Source organism: Cherax quadricarinatus, chromosome 53 (genome assembly GCF_038502225.1).
Source record: "Cherax quadricarinatus isolate ZL_2023a chromosome 53, ASM3850222v1, whole genome shotgun sequence".
Taxonomy (NCBI): Eukaryota; Metazoa; Arthropoda; class Malacostraca; order Decapoda; family Parastacidae; genus Cherax; species Cherax quadricarinatus.
In genome coordinates this window covers 21,697,731-21,710,562 of record NC_091344.1, presented here as the reverse complement: position 1 = coordinate 21,710,562, position 12,832 = coordinate 21,697,731, and positions in this window count along the sequence as shown.

Here is a 12,832-nt window from a genome sequence, read left to right as displayed (position 1 = left end):
AATTACATTAATTTAGTGACATTTATTATTTATAATAAACTATAAACTCAAAAGGGGTGTGCAATGGGAGGGGTTAGTGGAGGTAGGGGAGAGTACAAGAGTAAAACTTAAAGTTGGTGCTAAAGGTTAGTTTCTGTTACAAGGTCAGACGGCATCAAAGTTGAAACTTTCAGCAAGGACATCTGTGAGTGCACTGGGGGGGTGGTGAAAATGTTGGAAGTGAGTCCTGTGAACCCACTAATAAACAAGACAATCTGTTAAGATATGGTTAACCGATAATGTAACCTGACAGTCCATGCAGAGCAGTGCTGGGAGTTTCTCCATGCGTTATCCGCGAGTTGTGTTTGATATCCATGTAGGAGAGTGTAGTCTCCCAAATACAAAATTATTATTATAATCAAAAAGCTCTAAACCTACAAGGGTCATACAGTGCTGCCAGGCAGGGAAGGATGCAGGGGTACTGGGTAGCAAGAGGAAGAGGGATGATTATTAGGTCAGAGTGCAGCAGGGCAGTGGCTAGTGCAGGGGTAGAGGGTAGCAAGAGATTGAGGTAGAAAGGGCTGTGTAGGAGTACTAGAGGTATCATCATCAGAGTTTGTGCAGTAAATCAGTTGCTGTCAAAGTCAGTGAGAGTGAGTTAAAGGAGGGTCCATCAGCATAATGACTAGTGGAGAGACTATTGTGTCTCTGAATACCACATCAAACGTCTATTTACCAGACATTCCATCACCTTGCAAACAGCACTAGTAAGAGCAATGGGACAATAGTGAGGCATCATGTTCTGTAGTACCCAGTTTGCAGAAAGGGAGAACAATGGCAGATTTCCACAGCTGGGGAAGAACTTGCGACCAAGTAAGATTAAAGAGTCTAAGAGGACAGCAAGGGCTGACTGATGTAAATGCCGTAGCATACAAATATGAATGTCGTCAGGCCCAGCTGCCAATGATCGGCAAGCTGAGAGTGTTCTTTCCAGTTCCAGAAGTGTAAAAGGCACATTATAGGATTCTTCTCTGATAGAAGGAAAGTTTAAGGGCTCTAACTCTGGCAGATTTTGAGGAACGAAATAAGGGGCATAGATGAAGCCCCTGAGAGATACAGACAAGATGATTGCCAATTTTGATGGTATTGTCAAGAGGGTTTGCAATACCAACACCAGCAACCTGAAGAACAGAGCCGGGTTAGGGGAGTACAGTGGACCCTCGGGTAAAGGCTTCATCAGTTAGCGTCAAAATTGGCTAACGGCTCGCTTTGGCGTAAAAATATTGGCTCGGCTAATGCCAAATAACTCGGCTAAGAGCTTTCGTCCTGAACGTGTCCGTGCGGCCTGAGCAGGCCCGGCCACTCCATGACTTCGTGTACAGTATGCCATTGTTTACAAGCCAGGGAGGACGATTCCACGCATACAAGCGACATGCTTAATATTATTCCATTGCTAAATAAGCCACCATGGGCCCAAAGAAAACTTCTAGTGCCAGTCCTGTGACAAAGAAGGAAAGAAACAATTCAAGAAAACTCATAGCAAAGTACCAAAGTGGAGGAGGAAGAGAGAGAGGGAAGAATGTGCCTTCTGCAGTGATTCAGTGATTCTACGATATGTACAATACTAAAGCAGCAGGTATCAATAAAGGCTATAGTGCCAGCTAGCAATAAAGTGTAGAATTAACAGTGTAGCAAGTAAGTTAGGCGAGTAAGCGATAGAAAAACAACATGAAAGTAGCTCTCCAATGTTGTTGGATGTGTGTAAGGCCGCTGAACATACGCCGCCCTGCTATCTTCCACCACCCTAAACCTGTCAGCATCTTGTCCACCAAACTAACTAATTAAACTAACATCTCCCTTAGGAAAGTATAAGTATAAAAGTAAATATAAGTGTTTGTAGATGAATGGTTCAGAGAACCGACATATTGATAAATTAGACACATGTGCAACTCTTGGGTATCTTTATTGAGGAAACGTTTCGCCACACAGTGGCTTCATCAATCCATACAAAGGAGAATCTTGAACAGGAGGAGAATGAGGTAATCAGTCCCTCAACCTTGAGTCGATGTGGTCAGTCCATCAATCTTGAATAGAATACGGCATACGTGCGGAGAAGGAGCTTATAAACCGTTGGTAGGAGAGGTGCAGCAGTCATAGGTGGTGTCACATTTGTTCAATGTGGAAGTAGGTCGTGCCCAAGAATTAGGCAAGTCAGTGGCCCTTATAAACCCAACAACAACACTTACACCATTTATTCCTCTCATACATTATGACAATTTTTATTCATTCTAGAGTATTATATCATGTTTCTGTTATTCTATGTCATATTAGATGAATTGTGATAGATAAATAAGTCGTAGAGATGATATTAGCGTCAGATTGAAGCATAATAAACTTGCCTTCCTCTTGCCTTCTACGTGTCTGCCATACACCAACAAGTCAATAAAGGTAACCGTGATGTTAAATGTTCATTTATCCATTTTATTAGCGCTTCTTGCCAGCAAGTGCATTTAGAGCCACAGATGACACGGCGAGCAACCGCTCGTTTCTGCTTAAAATCAAGGGGAGTCTCTGTGGTTCTATTGTACCAGTACCTGCCCCACACGGTGCATTTCAAACATACTGCCCAAGCATAAGCAGGAGACCACCAAGGCATGCACTTCTGAGAATCCCTGCCTTAGGTTTGGCATATAGAACATGAAGCTGCAGTTAGAATTGAGGTCAAGATGTGTAAAAACTCATCAATTGAGGACGAAGAGGGAACCTCACTAAAAGCAGTTAGATACGAGTAAAGGTCCCAATTTGCTCAGTCAAATTGCTAGTGTGGGCTATGAGGTGTCATCGAATATGAAGTAGTAAGAACAATTGGAAAATGATCGCTATCATGCAAGTCCTGGAGGAAAGACCAGGTGAAGTCTAGTACAGTGGAGGAAGAGCAGACAGAGATCAGTGCAAGAAAGAATGAGTACGAGGATCAAAATGGGTGGGAGAACCCGTATTTAAAATGTGGAAGGGGGAGAGAAGCGAGAAAAGCCTCCAACTGAATGCCACGAGAGTCACAGTGAGACTCCCCCTCCCAAGAGGAAATGGTAGGCATTAAAACCGCAAAGTAACAGAAGTGGTGGCGGTAAGGAAGAAACTAGAAATGCAACATCCAGGATAGATAAGGCCTGAGGAGAGAGAGAGACAAAAAGCAGACTGTATACCACTTATACTGGTGTGTACAAGAAGTGCACTTTCATTAAAGGTTCCATTGGGAAAAGGATCCGATGAATATAATAAATATCCAGAGATGGGATGGATAACAGCGGAGCATATTATTATTATAATCAAAAAGAAGCGCTAAGCCACAAGGACTATACAGCGCTGCAGGGCAGGAAGGAACCGAGGGCATCAGGTGGCAAAAGGGAGATGGATGAGTAATAGGTTACGGATAACAGCGGGGCAGTGGATGGTGAAAGGGTAAACGGCAGCAAGAGACTGAACTAGAAAGGGCTGAGGGGAGTGCGAAAAGTATCATCAGAGTTTGTGGAGTAAATCAGTCGTTGTCAAGAAGTCAATGAGAGAGTCAGGATTAAAGGAGGGTCCATCAGCAAGAAGGGAAGGTAAAGAGAGAGTAGTAGAACGAAGACTGAGTTGGAGGTAAATTCTGCGTGCTCGTTGATAGGGCAGTCTAACAGAATGTGGCTAATCGATACTGGAACTTGACACTGCTCACAGAGAGGTACAGGGTGCCTCTCCATGAGATACTCGTGAGTAAGACGAGTGTGGCCAATGCGAAGGCGGGAGAGAGTGGTCTCCCAACCACGGCACTGATGACAAGAAGACGGCCAGTAACCTATGCTCGGTTTAATAGAATGAAGTTTGTTACCAAGCAGAGTTGACCAACGTTGTTGCCAACGGGCGCGAAGGTGGGCAGCTATTATAGCAAAATAGTCCAGAAATGGAACACCTCTATAGGAAATTGGTAGGTCATGTACTGCTGACCGCGCAGCAGTGTCTGCCTGTTCATTGCCCTGTACGTCAACATGACCAGGGACCCAACAAAAAATAATATCTTTATGCTTCGTAGAGATACGGCGTAGCCAAAGTTGGATACAGAGAACAAGGGGATGAGATGTATCAAATTTTCGTATAGCCTGTAGAGCACTAAGGGAGTCTGAGACTACTACAAATGATGACACAGGCATAGATGCGATATGAATAAGTGCTGCAAGAATGGCATACAGTTCAGCAGTAAAAATGCTAGCTGAAGATAGTAAATGCCCCCGCACGACGCTGTCCTGAAACACTGCTGCGAATCCGACGCCGTTTGAAGACTTAGAGCCATCTGTGTACACAGCGGTGGCATGAGAATGGGAGTGGAAGTGATCAAGAAAAAGAGCGGGAAGCCACCGTAGGCAGTTGAGCTTTCGAGCAAGGGAGTGAGAAAGAACAGACCCGAACAGCTGGAACTTCCCAGGGGGGTAGGGAAAAGTGAGATGCTACATGAACATATAAAGGTGGTAACTGAAAGGAAGACAAGAGTGAATGTAGGCGAAGAGAAAAGGAACGGAGCAAACGGGTGGCGAACGAATAAAGAATGTCTACTAATATCGGTGACCATTCTATAAATGGAAGGATTGTGTAGATCGTGAGAGCGTACATAGTAGCGAAGGCAATGGTCATCACGGCGATCAGACAAGGATGGAACATTCGCTTCTGTATAGAGGCTCTCAACAGGGGAAGAGCGAAAAGCACCAAGGCACAAACGTAATCCTTGGTGATGGATAGAGTTAAGGCTAGAGAGAGTAGCAGGAGAGGCCACGGAATAAATCTGGTCACCATAATCGAGTTTCGATAAAACGAGGGCTGAATGTAGGCGAAGCAGAGTTCGACGATCAGCTCCCCAGGAAAGATGAGCAAGGGTTTTAAGAAGGTTTAGCCGGCTGTGACAAGTTGCCTTCAGAGAGGTAATGTGAGGTTTCCAGGCTAACCTACGGTCAAAGAGAAGGCCTAGAAACCCGACTATCACGTTCAGGGATACGGGAGCCATAGAGATACAAAGGATGATCGGACATAACAGAGCGTTTTGTGAAAGTAATTTGGTGAGTTTTGGTACTTGAAAATTTAAACCCATGCGTGGTGGCCCAAGTGGAAACACGATCAACCGCATGCTGGAGAGAAACTGCAATAAGATGACAGTCAGGGCCTGCACAAGCAATAGCGAAGTCATCAACATAGAGTGATGACCAAATATTGGGTGGAAGAACAGAGGCCAAATCATTTATAGCAAGGAGAAAAAGTGTTGTGCTTAGAACACATCCCTGAGGGACACCTTCAGCTTGGACGAAGTCCGGGGAAAGAACATTATTGACTCGAACACGGAAATGTCTGTCAGTTAAAAAGTTCTTAAGGAAGGATGGTAGATTGCCTCGGAGGCCTAAGGAATGGGCCTGGGCCAAAATATTATACCTCCAAGTTGTGTCATATGCCTTCTCAAGGTCAAAAAATATGGCAATAACTGAGTGATTATTCGCAAAGGCATTACGAACATACGTATCCAAGCGTAGTAAGGGGTCTATGGTAGAACGAAACTTACGAAAGCCATATTGACTAGCTCAGAGACTGTTGTGTGTCTCTAAATACCATATTAAACGTTGATTTACGAGACGTTCCATCACTTTGCAAACTGCACTAGTAAGACCGATGGGACGATAGTGGGAGGCATCATGTCCTGTAGTACCCGGTTTGCGGAAAGGGAGAACAATGGCAGATTTCCACAGCTGGGGAAAAACTCCTTGTGCCCAAAAAAGATTGAAGAGGTGTAAGAGGACTACAAGGGCTGACCGATGTAAATGTTGTAACATACGAATATGAATGTTGTCAGGCCCAGCTGCCGATGATCGGCAAGCTGAGAGTGTTGCCTCTAGTTCTTGAAGTGTAAAAGGCACATTATACTGTTCTTCTCTGAGAGAAGAAAAGTCCAAGGGTACTAACTCTCTGGCAGACTTTGAGGAAAGAAACGAGGGGCATAGATGGAGCCCTCGGGAAATACGGACCAGATGTGTGCCAAGTTCAATGGCAACGTCGAGAGGGTGTGCTACATCAACACCAGCGACCCATAGAACAGGAGCCGGGTCAGGAGAGTATTTGCCACTCAATTTCCTCACTTTTTTCCAAACTGCACTCATAGAAGAAGCAGAGGTGATGGTGGAAACAGTCTCACCAACAAGTGCGTTTAGCTTCACGGATGACACGGCGAGCGATCGCACGCTTCTGCTTAAAATCAAGAAGTCTCTAAGCGGTTCTATTGTACCGGTACCTGCCCCATGCAGCGCGTTTCAAATGTACTGCACGAGCACAAGCAGGCGACCACCAAGGCACGCACTTCTGAGAATGCCTGCCTGAGGTTTGGGGTATAGAATGAGAAGCTGCGGTATAAACTGACATCGAGAAGATGTGTAGGAGCTCATCAATGGAGGATGAAGAAGGAACTTCACTAAAAGCAGTGAGGTGTGAGTAAAGATCCCAATTTGCCAGCGAGGGCTACGGAAAGGTGGTGAATAGGAAGGAGAAGTAAGAATGATTGGAAAATGATCGCTGTCATGTAAGTCCGGTAGAACAGACCAGGTGAAGTCTAGTGCAGTGGAGGAAGAGCAGACTGATAGATCAATGCAAGAGAGAGTATGAGTACGAGGATCAAAATGGGTGGGAGTACCCGTATTTAAAACATGGAGGGGGTGAGAGGCGAGAAAAGCCTCCAACTGGATGCCACGTGAGTCACAATGAAACCCCCCCAGAGGAAATGGTGGGCATTAAAATCACCAAGTAACAGAAGTGGTGGTGGTAAGGATGAAACAAGAAAGGCAAAGTCTGGGATAGAAAATGCTCGAGAAGGAGAGAGATATAAAGAACATATTGTAAACCACTTATTCAAGTGGATACGGGCTGCAGTGTAATGCAGCGAGGTATGGACAAATAGTTGACAGTACGGAATATCATTGCGTAGAAGAAGGGCACTTTCATTAAAGGTCCCATCTGAGAAAGGATCCGAAGAATACAATAAATTATAGCCTGAGATAGGTTGGAAAACAGCCGAGTGTAATTTTGGTTCTTGTAAGCAAGCACCAGCAGGGGAAAACCTGGAAAGCAACATCTGAAGCTCACCCCGATTACCCGAGGCCGCGGATATTCCACTGTAAATAGGCCATGATTGGCAATGAAGAAAATATCAGGAATCTGTAGGTAAAGGCACCTACGGACTAGTGGGGTTAGAAAAGTCAACGTGTGGTGGCATTGGAAGACGTTCAAGAAGCGAAGGAACGGAGCGTTGCGAAGATGGAGGAGAGGGAAGAGAAGGAACAGGAAGTGAATCAGTGTCCATTGAAGGTTTAGTCTCTGCAATATATTCTGAAATGGCTTCAAGTGTTTCTGAATTCAAAGATGTATGGGAGACCATATTGGAGATATTAGGAGGAGGGTGAGTAAAGATTGGGACAGTAATGGACTGTACCAAAGTAGAGGGGGAGGGAAGAGTGTAAGGGACTGGAGATGAAGTGTGGTGGGGGACAGAAGAGGCAGAAACCTGGGAGGTGGCAGAAGAGGGAGAAACTTGGGAGGGGACGGGGTGGAAGGCATAGTACAAGGAGGAGGGTGAATCTCCATACTTGTAATAGAGCCAGAGAGAGGGGAAGAACTAGGTACAGAGACTGGAAAGGTAAAGTGTGGAGGTAGAAGAAGGGAAGGAAGGGGCAAAGAAGATTTGAACAATGTGGATTTTTTGGACTTCTGAGAAGTAGAGGGGCGATTGGTATTAGGTGTCGTACGAGGTCTTGTCGATACTGGGGCTTGTGAGGAAGGACGCAAAGATGTGAGAACAAACCGAGTTGTAGTCGGGACGTTAGAGCCAAGGACAGCAAAAGGATTAGATGCCGGAGTGGCTATGGAAGGGGTAACAACAGAGGAGGCTGCAGAAGATGGGACCCCAGAAGTAGGGGGATGTTTGGAAACACGAGAATAAGAAACACGGGGTAGTCTCCCTTGGAGGCGGAGATGAGTAACTGCCATAGCATAAGGGAGACCTGCTTCTTTGAGGCAACGGATTTCACGTTCATTTAAGTAGACCTGGCAACGGCGGGAGTACGAAGGGTGAGCTTCATTACAATTAAGGCAAGATGGAGGTTGACTGCAAGATGTATTAGAATGGCCGTCGGCACCACAGACTGGGCATTCGGCCATAGATCTGCAATATTTCACTGGGTGGCCAAAACGCCAGCAATTTCTACAATGTTGCGGTGTAGGTATCACCTTTCGAATTTGTAACCAATGTCCCGCGACATATACAGAGGACGGGAGTTCTCGGCTGTCAAAAGTTAAACGAGCCACATTGCAAGGGTAACGTCTCCGCCCCCGGGCAGGAAGGACGTAAGTGTCTACTTTGAGGATTGGGAGATCCTGGAGTTCCAGCTGTTCAAGAATGTCATTGCCACATGACTGGAAATTCTGTTGGACTATGGTATAGGGCAGAATGACAGTACCACTACAAGAATTGAGAGAAAGATGTTTTTCAATAGTGATAGGAGTAGTATCGATATTCGAAAGGAGAGAAAGATCATGAGCTTGGGTAGCATTCTGGACAGTGACGATGCACGTACCGCTCTTGAGAGCATGAAATGAAATATCTCTACCAACATGACGCAGGAGCGCTTTGCCAATACTATGGTCAGAAAGGTAGGCAGAAGAAGAAGTCGGTCTTAAAGTAAAGAATTTAGTCCATTGTGTGGTCCGAAACCGAGTGTGGAGAGGGAGTGCTTGACGTGTCGGTCTTTTCCGAGTAGAATGGGAAGGTAACGAAGGAGCATCATCAGGAGATTGACGTTGGCGTTTAGGAGTAGGACCGGAGTTGGTCCGGCGTGAAATGGGCGGGCGATTCGAAAATTGCCATACCGTAGAGGGAGAAGCCGGAAGCATAGTCAAAGGAGAGCGGAGTTCAGACAAATCGAAGGAGTCAGTCGAAGCCCCGGTACCTGAAGCAGGTGAGGAAACAGCACCAGCAAGAGGTACAGGGGCATCAGGAGTGTCCGAAGAGTGGTCTAAACACAAGGTAGGGTCAGAATGGGGTGCGGTATCAAGAAGGGGCCCGGGGGTAGTGGGTTCATGGATTGGGTTCTCCATGGTTAGGTTACTCCTTTGCTTTTTGTTTTTAAGAAAAAAAAAGAAAGAAAAGAAAATAAAATAAAAAAAAGAATAAAAAAAGGGGGGAGCAGGGAGGAATAGTTCCCAGGAGGAATGAAAGGGCCAGAAATCTCCCTCCGCGCCCAAGAGGACCTCAGCACTGCTAGTAGCGCAGATGCAGCATGGAACCCGTGCCATACCCTACCCTTCATGCCAGTAAACCAGCAATCCGGGATAGCAACCTCACATCTGCCGAGCTACCTCGGTGGACAAAAGAAAGGGCGGCCGGATATCCGCCACAAAGCATACCTCCTTCGGCCACCACCCCCGGAATCCGAAAGGTGGCTTCCAGAGATACACCCGTCGCCCGAAAGACACCCAAAGCTACTCCGGGATACAGGAGAGGGATCGGGACATCCCCAGGCGATCCAGATTCCACGGCAAACTACGCCACCGCCAAGAACCTCAATGGAATGGGATGGACCCCAGTGTCCTTTCCCCTACCTAGGAACTAGCGCGCCTGTGGGAGAAATCCCAAAGGCCAAAAAGAGGAAGGGCAAAAGGGAGGGGTGGGGAGGAGGAGGAGGAATGGAAAAAGGGGAGGATGGGATAGGGGAGGGGAGAATGGGGGGTAATTAGGTTCGGTCTGAGGAAGAAGACCTCTTCACCACGCCAAGGAGCCCCCCTTGAAGAGGAATATTTTGCTGAATAACCAAAATGCCAGCAATTTCTACACTGTTGCAGTGTAGGGATCACCTTTTGAACTTGTAAACATTATTATTATTATTATTATAATCAAAAAGAACAACTTGTAAACAGTGTCCCACAATATATACAGAAGACGGAAGCTGACGGCAGTCAAAAGTTAAGCGAGCTACACTACAAGGGTATCATCTCCATCTGTGGGCAGGGAGGACATTAAGTGTCTACTTTGAGGACTGGGAGGTCTTGGAGTTCTAGCTGTTCCAGAATGTCATTGCCACATGTCTGGAAATTCTGTTGGACAATGGTATGGGGCAGAATGATATTTTTCAATAGTTACAGGAATAGTATCGACAGTTGTAAAGAGAGAAAGAGCGTGAAGTTGATTAGCATTCTGGATAGTGATGTGTGTACTGCTCGAGAGCATGAAAGGATATATCTCTACTAACATGGTGTAGGAGTGCCTTGCTAATACTATGGTCAGAGTATTAGCAAGGCATTTAGATGTGGGACTGGAGTTGGTCCGACGTGGAACGGGCAGGCAACTTGAAAATTGCCGTACCATAGAGGGGGAAGCCGGAAGCATAGTCAATGACGAGCGGAAGTCAGATGTATCAAAGGAGTCAGTCGGAAACCCAGTACCTGAAGTGGGTGACAAAACAGCACCAGCAAGAGGTACAGGGGCATTAGAAATGTCTGAAGCGTGGTCAAATAATGAGGCAGGGTCAAAACAGGAAGTATCAGGAAGGGGTCCAGGGGGAGCAGGTTCATAGATACTGGACTCCATGGTTAGGTCTTTATTTTCTTTCTTTTTTTTTTTAGATAAAAAAGGGGGGTGGGGGGAACATGGAGGAATAGCTCCTAGGAGGCAAAAAAAAAGGGCTGTAAATTTCCCTCGGTGCCCAAGAGGACCTCAGCACTACAAGTAGTGCAGATGCGGCATGGAACCCGTGCCATACCCTACCCTTCAGGCCAGCAAACCAGCAATCCGGAATAGCAACCTCACATCCACCAAGCCACCTTAGTGGACAAAAGAGAGGGTGGCCAGAGAGGGATTGGGACACCTCCAGGTGATCCAGATTCCATGGCAAACTACACCACTGCCGAGGACCTCAACGGAATGGGATGGACCCTGGTACCCTTCCCCCCACCTAGGAACTAGAGTGCCTGTAGAAAGAATCCCAAAGGCTAAAAATAGGAAGAGAATAAGGAAGGGATGAGGAGGAGGAGGAAGATGGGATTGGGGGGTTAATTAGGCTCAATCTGAGGAAGGAGACCAAAAGGTCTAATTCCTCAGACCAAGAACCTCTTCACTGCACTAAGGAGCCCCCCATGAAGAGGCTGTTTTGCTCAGCATTCCTCATTATTGTAATCAAAACTAAGTTCTAAATTACAGTTCCTCATACAGCTGAGTATAAGACCTCATCAGGTACTTCAGAACAAGGATTCTAAAAGTATTATGATCCTTTTCATTGAAAAAGTCTGCATGTTTACCAGAAACATGGAATTGCTTCTGTAACTTTTCCAATACAGTATTAACTTTTTCAACAGGTTCATTTTCCTCTTATCTATCTCTCTCTAATTTAGTGCTAATATGAAGAACAAATGGGGCTATGTTCTACATCCAAAACAGCATTTTATTATTATAATCAAAAAGTGCTAAACCCCCCAAAAAAAGCATAAAATGTGAAATTCTTCAATTTTGTCTTACCTTACAGCAAATGCTATGTATTGCCCTGGAAATTTGAGAAGGTTAATGTAGCCCAACTGGAATGAAGTGAATGGCAGAAGTTTGTATGTGAAGTGATGCCGAGTTGTCAGTAGTTGTTGGCTGCAGGGAAATGGTCAAGTACCCTTGAATGTAACTGCTGGTTTTCCCAGCAATACTCGTAGATGTATTGGGGTCCTTTTAATTTCCTATACAAGTTACGACTCCTAATTCTTTCACATCCCTGTTGTTTACTTTTGAAAAAAAAAAAATCAAGTCATTAGGGCTTCTTGCCAAACATTAACTGTATTTCAGCATCCGTCTACCTGTTTGGAAGCCTATCATTCAGCTTCTGGCAAAATTCTTGAGTCACAGAGTAATCATAAAAATCCACAAATTATATTAGTGCTGAAAATTTCCCAGTAAATCATTTCTAGGTAAATGAAATGCTAATACGTTAAAAACTCTCATGTTAATTAACGATGAAGGGAGAAGGAATATGTACAGATACAGTTCACAAAAATAGATAAAATTACATATTGGCAAGAGGTTAATTATTGTATCTTAGTGGAAATACACCAGTTATTAACAATATACATCTGCAGAAAAGTTTTTATAAATAAAACTGTAAGCCATGTGCGGCAGCTAGGATTATGTTCCCTCCCTGGTTGATTGGCTCAAGAGACACTAAGTCTAAATGGAAGACACTTGTAACCTGTTCAGCATGTGGACAAAGCTTTAATGATGGGACAGGTTAACTAGTTTCTTCCCAAAGTATATGGCATTAATGCTTTTTGAACCAATGACCTTCACTTTAATACACAAATTATGAACAAATTACATAGTTAAGGTATAAAAAAAAATCATAAATGTTGTATAAAATATGAATCACTCATTTAAAAACTAACATTCACATGAATAATATAACCTTAAGCTGGTTCTGTGCACAGAACAAATGCATGAAAGGTAAAAATTATTTGTAAAACAGATCTATAGATGTGTAAGAATGGTATACAATACCGACAGGATGAAATTAAGACATGTGCAACATCTGGGTATCTTTATTGTAGACAAACCATGCCCCGACTCTCTGACCGCGGGTTCAATCCCAGCCGGGGTATGGTTTGTTTGCAATCGTGTCATTACGATTTCGTGAGTCGTTTTATTGTAGACGTTTCGCCATCCAGTGGCTTTATCAATACAAATTCCAGGACATTACTTGAAGACAGTAGAACTATGTACAGAAGATGAGGTAATCAGTCCCTCAACCTTGGAGTAGGTGCGAAG